Raw genomic sequence first — 6,431 nt, 5'->3', positions numbered from 1 at the left:
CCTCTGCACCATATAGGAGGACGGGAATTATGAGTGACTTATAGAGTTTGGTTTTTGTTTGTCGAGAGAGGACTGTGCTTCTCAATTGCCTACTCAGTCCGAACAACAGCTCTAAACATTATCAAACACTTGACTCACTGTATAAGAATGTGTTGCCAAACATTCAAGAAAACATGATACTGAGTATTCGCGAAGTCAGAAATGGAAAATATATGATCGTAAATGATTATATTATCGAAGATATGTATTTTGATATGTACTCATACATACGATTATGCTATATATTGCCAATTTCTGACCACACGAATACTGTGTATCATGTTTTTGCATGATACATTTCGTGAACTTTTGTAAAACACTTGTTCTAAACAAGAGTATTTGGACCTTCAGTTTTAAGCAATAATTATCAGGATTAGACGTTAAGTTTATCTAATTGCTAACATAAAGGAGCCTACATTGGAACGTACGAAAGTTTGAAGCATAAATAATCTCTGAACAACAAATAGTAATTAGCGAGGAAAAACTTAATAATTTAGAATTTTTGTTGGCAAATAGTGAAGTCTATAGTTCCTTTTTGGTGTCCATTAAATATTGGAACTATAATTATATTCCGAGGCTTGAAAAGAAACGGCATAGCTTAATTTTGATTGAAAAGCTACTACCATTGTACGTCTTTTTTTTCATTTTTTCAATCATATATTTGCAATTTCGTGCCTGAAAAAGTGCTTTTGAGGGGATTACTTTAATAAAAATAAAACTTCAGGAGAAATCTTTCGTTTTTGAGGCAGGCATGGCGTGAATATGTTTTAACTGAGTGCTCGTCAAAAGTGGTTTGTACGATTTATGAGTATCTCAAAGACGAAGAACAAAACTATTTGAAGATGAGAAATTAGATGATGAAGGAATCACTGAAGAAGTCATTTATAAACGTTTAAAGGCAGCAAAACAAATTTTAGAAAAAATGCTTCTAAAAGCTTCAAAAAGATGTCGATTTTGCATGAAATTATGATCAATCATTAAAAGTGGATCCACTACGACTACCCTAAGCAGTAAAATCATATGTGAAGCCTACGCAACTAGCCAAAGCAATGCTCTATTCTAAGGGGACCAGAAGGTACCGTGAGCATTAAAACGTCTATTAGAAAGTTTTAATTTTTTGGGCAAAACTTGTTTTTGTTATTCAATGTACATAGTTCTCTTCAAGGGTGATAGATAAATTATAACGACCCTCCAACTTTTCAATACCATTTTTGTAGTAGGTTCGAACTTTGCTTCAAAATATGCCCCACTTTCGGCGATCTCCTCCTCATTCGACGAAAATTTCTTTCCAGCGAGTACTTGAGGTCTGAGGACAGAAAATAATCGGAGGAGCAAATATGAAGACTGGAAGTGCTTGTTGAAGCCATTCGAAGTCTAATTAATAGATTTTTGGATTATTGGAAATATCACCTTCCTCATAGATTTTACGAATTTCTAAAAACTACTGTACGAACCGGATGTAGCTTGAATTTGACTGATATTGAGTACTGGTTCAAGTAAACTCCATTTCATAGCAGAGTTCACTTCGTAAGTCTACCTGAAAATATGTATATACTTATATTAATATATATTAAACTATATATGGCTTGCAAGATATTGTCTCTCCCACTGAGAAAAACACTAACGAGTGATTTTGTATGCGCATCAGCTGCGTAATATCCATATTTCCGTACGTGTGTCCCGGCGGTGCGCATCAGCGTCAAGTCCAGTCGCACGACGGACATTGTCGATTGTGGCGAGGTTGCTGCCACAGCCACCGGGCGCTGCTGATAAGCACAGCGTTAATTGCCTGGCAAATTTTCCTGCCATTTTTTGTTATCCTCTTTGTTGTACTTGCTTTTGGCCCACTTCACGCCATGCCTATCTGGCGGCGCGGCTGACAGCCTATCGCTTTCCGTTGCTATTTTTTCATACGCTCATTTATTTCTGGTTTCGTTTTTTGCTTAATTTTTTCTTGTTGTCTTTTTTGCTATTTCGGGCTTATCAGTTTTTTTATGCCGTTTTTTCCCGGCTGAAACGCATTTTTTTCGTTCATCGGAAATCGCGTTGTGTCATTGTGTGCCGTCGGCCGGGAACTTCTGCCTGTGCGTATTTATTTCGACATTTTTATCTTTTTTTGTATGTGCGTGTGTGTGTGTGATATGTGCGGTTGCTATCGCAATAAATGACAATTGTTCCACTTAATTATTCACCTGCAGGCCAACCATGACTGCTGACATACAAACGCAGCAGGCCTTGCGTTGCCGATAATGTCGCCGGCTCCGGTGCTTACCAACTAACCAGCCAGCCAGCTCACCGAAAAGTAAGTGTGTAAGCCGCTGGCTATACTTTAGTTGCAAATTTATGCGCCGATATCTCATTATAAAGGCATAAAGCTGGATTTACATGTACTTTAATGCGCTTAAGTATGGGCATTACCGTATTTATATAAATAAATTTATATATACAGAAAGTATATAAGCACTTTTATATTTATTATGGTAGCTTCTGGGGAGCTTCAGGTCAAGTATTTGTCTACACTGTTGTGTAATCTATAATCTATCCACTGTGATATATTAAGCTCATATATATCAAAATAATCTTGAAATGTTCTGTGAATATACGACTTTTTTCAACTCGAAACTATAGATCTGAATGAGCTTGAAATATCGAAATATAAATGTAGATGTTATACGTTATATATTTTTCAATTCATCCGTTATATAATTAGCTTTACATTTTTGAATAACAGATTTACATATTCCTCACATAATATGTATGGTTTTAAATTGTAAATCATCCTAAATGTAGGCAACACATTGCGATACCCTATTCAATACTGAACACTAGAGTCAAATAAACAGTGATTTCTCCCTTTGGGGCATAAAATGTAAGCATTATCATTTCCTTCATCAGCGGTAACAGAACTAAATTTTTAACCTGTATAACAGGTCAATTGGAGATCCACGAAATAACTTGGAATGACCGTTAAGTGTAAGTTGTTCACGATAACGTATTGACATATATTTGGGTTTGAGAAAGCTCTGTGAAGATGGTGTATACCTTACGAACTCACTTTTGACCAAATACACTGACGAGAGTTGAAGATCCAAAGTTCAATCGACAGTAATCCGAGTGGACTGCACGCGTTGAATTCGCCCCAAAACGTGGAAAAGAGCAACGGCCGACTGGCAAGTTTAAAGCGTTTGTATTAATTATAATTCTAATTGGCTACCTTCAAAAAGCAGCGACTATTACATAGCCTTACTGGATCGTTTGAAGACGAAATCGCCGAATAATAGCCGCATTAGAAGAAAAAAAGCAAGTGCTGTTTCACCAAGGCAATTCACCACGTCAAACGTCAGTCAAAACGATGGAAAAAAAATTGATGAACTGGGCTTCGATTTACTTCCGCATCCACTGTATTCTTCTGTTTTAGCCCTCAGCTATTATTTATAGTTCTCAGAGCTCAAAAGAATGCTAGCTGGGAAGAAATTTTCGTCGATTGAAAGGTGGTCGCCAAAACGCAGGCTCAGTTTGAATCAAAGGACAAATCGTACAACAAAAATGGTATCGAAAAGTTGGAGGGTTGTTATCATCAGTGTGCCATCCTTAAAGTGAACTATGTGAAATAAAAAAAGAAGGAATTTCGCCAAAAAATATGATTCACTATGGTAGGCCGGGGGCTTGTCAATTGATCTGCACCTTATAAGTACTGGGTTTTCCAATGAGGATGATATGATTGCTAAGAGTTGTTTCGGCCATTTTTAATATGTCAGCAATGTTTACAATTTCATTACGGAAAAATATAAGCATGAACAATAATTACAAATTATTAAAATTTATTATCAAAAAAAAATCTCTCTCATTACAGTCCCTTAAATTGACAGCTTGGTGTGGTTTTCGGTGCAAATTTTTTCGAAAATGATGACAACGTTATATAGGAGATCGACGATAAGCAACTTTTTATGGTTGCAGTTAAAAAAAGTTGTGCTACGCGCCACACAGCCCGATTTATTGCTTTAATACTTTGGAGATTCGATTATTCTAAGAAATTGTGACAGTGAATGGCCTCCAAGAAGTTGTGATTTAACAACATTAGACTATTTCTTGTGGGCTTATTTGAAGTATTTGGCAATGAACCATACTCTTTTCAAGCTTTAGAATTCAATATGGAACGATACTTATGAGTTAATTTAGTGGAAAAATACTCGAAGATCGGGTTCATCGAATTAGTTGCTGCACAAAATGTCGTGGAGGCCATTTTTATTAAGTTACATTCTAAATTTGTGTTATTTTTTGAAAAAAAAAATCATACCACTCTTCCTTCTTATCTGTATGCAAGTGTTCTTTGCGATCACTTGCAACATTTTTCGATACATTTGGACAAAATTTTACTAACTAATCAGTAACTATATTTGTTTAGTAGCCACATTCAAACACTCTCATCCTAAATGTAGGCAATATTTTTGGTACGACATATTTTAGACCACATATCCTAAAATCAATTGCACTTATACCTTCTGTAAACAATCGCTTAATAATAATCACATTGACGAGAGTTTGAGTTACACAAAACTTTTCAGTTCAAGAAATAGAGTATAGCCACAGCTTTAGCTCTCGATGAAGTGTTATTTTAAGACATATGTGATGAAAATATTCTCACTAATGAAAAGTGTCTTAGTCTTTATTAATATATTTATAATAAAATCATCCTAAATATAGGCAATTTATTTTTTTTGTTACCGAACTTAAACTTATACTTTCTCCGGCATTAGCAAATAATAGTTTAGACCCATTATAAGAATATTTTTTTTCTATAGCATATTCTTTTAGAACTATAATACTATATTTAAAATTGGCTTACTACTTTTCGTGCAGCAAAACATTGCCTACATTTAGGTGTATTACTGATTAATTCTAATAAATATGTTCAGACATATATATTAGAATAAAAAAATTTCAAAAAATTAGAGCGCAAATTTAAGGAATGTGTATCAACTTATGGTACTAAGAGAAGGCTTTGGACAGTCGATAGAGTATGACACTTGAACATTTTTAGAAGCAAATGTGAGCAAAGAAGATATATATGTGGTGGCAACCACATTACCAAAATGCAGCCCTGACGAATTTCCTTCATTACTGACGTTTCCACTGTCCTTCGTGTCAGCGCCCGCTTTGTCTGTAATGCATATAGAAGATATCCTTCTTCTATCTTTTGCGCTTGCTAAGCAGAAACGTGTTTTAACGACTCATGCAATTTAACCAATTCCTATACAACAAAGTTGAGAGACGAAATAAATAAAAGTTAAATTAACCACTCGACATAAGAAGATTTATTTAAGTTTTGCAATTAAGTAATCGCTTCATGTACGAAATGTGTTCAAAGAACAAAGAGAATATAGTCACCTTCCAAATAGTCTTCATTACATATAATATTAGTCACTTGCGCCGGCGCTTTTTCTCATCGTCAAATAATTAAAAATGAATTTTTAGGTTAGCTTTTGGCTCTTTCAGCAATTACCATTTATGCTTGTAAAAGGACAGCCCTTTAACATTTTTTTTATTCTTGAAAATAGGGAAAAAAAACCACAAGGAACCATGTAAGGTGAATATGGAAAATGGGGCAATGATATAGTTTTGTTTTTGGTCGCTCAACCTGTGGTTTTTGGGCCGGTCGAATAATCTTTTACCTGTGGTAATATGTAAAGTCTAAAGCCTTTGCGGACAATCGCGTTTTGATTCTGGCCTTGGAGCTAAACATCAGACATGTCATGCGCCAGTTACCAGTCGAAATGCTCGAATGAGTCATCAAAAATTGGACTCAACGGTGGCACCATCTGAGACATAGTCGCGGCCAACATTTGAAAGAGCTCATCTTCAAAAACAAAATGCCAAAGAATATTCTTTTGAATCATAATAAACATTAATCATTAAATTTGAAGTTTCTGTGTTTTCTCTCTAAAAAAGTAGGTAACCTGGAAATGTATCACCCATTACATGACCTACAAAAGACAAATTTATCAAAAATTTCTGAAAGCCAGAAATCCGGCTGTTGGAATACGCCTTCATCACAATTGTTTATTATCTTTCATTGAAAAAGGAGCATTTGAATGTAAAACAGAAAGCTTTTGAGATGAAGATTTCATCAGCTGCAATCTGAAGGTGATCTCTACTTTACAGTGAAGAAATACTCGTAAAAAGAAATATTTTCAAAATATAAATAAATTGCCTCAAATTTTTGTTATCGCCTCGAATTTCAAATAAAACACCAAATTTTATGCAATTCAAGTTTCTATTCTACCAAAAATATTAAAGCTGCAATAACAATCGGAACTGAGGAACCATAAAATGCATCCCGTTGGGTATTTATCTATAATCTGAAAACAAATTTATGAACATATCTGTACGTA

Source organism: Bactrocera latifrons, unplaced genomic scaffold, assembly GCF_001853355.1.
Source record: "Bactrocera latifrons isolate USDA-ARS-PBARC rearing strain unplaced genomic scaffold, ASM185335v1 scaffold_86, whole genome shotgun sequence".
In the NCBI taxonomy this organism is placed as follows: Eukaryota; Metazoa; Arthropoda; class Insecta; order Diptera; family Tephritidae; genus Bactrocera; species Bactrocera latifrons.
Note: the sequence above shows the minus strand (reverse complement) of the source record.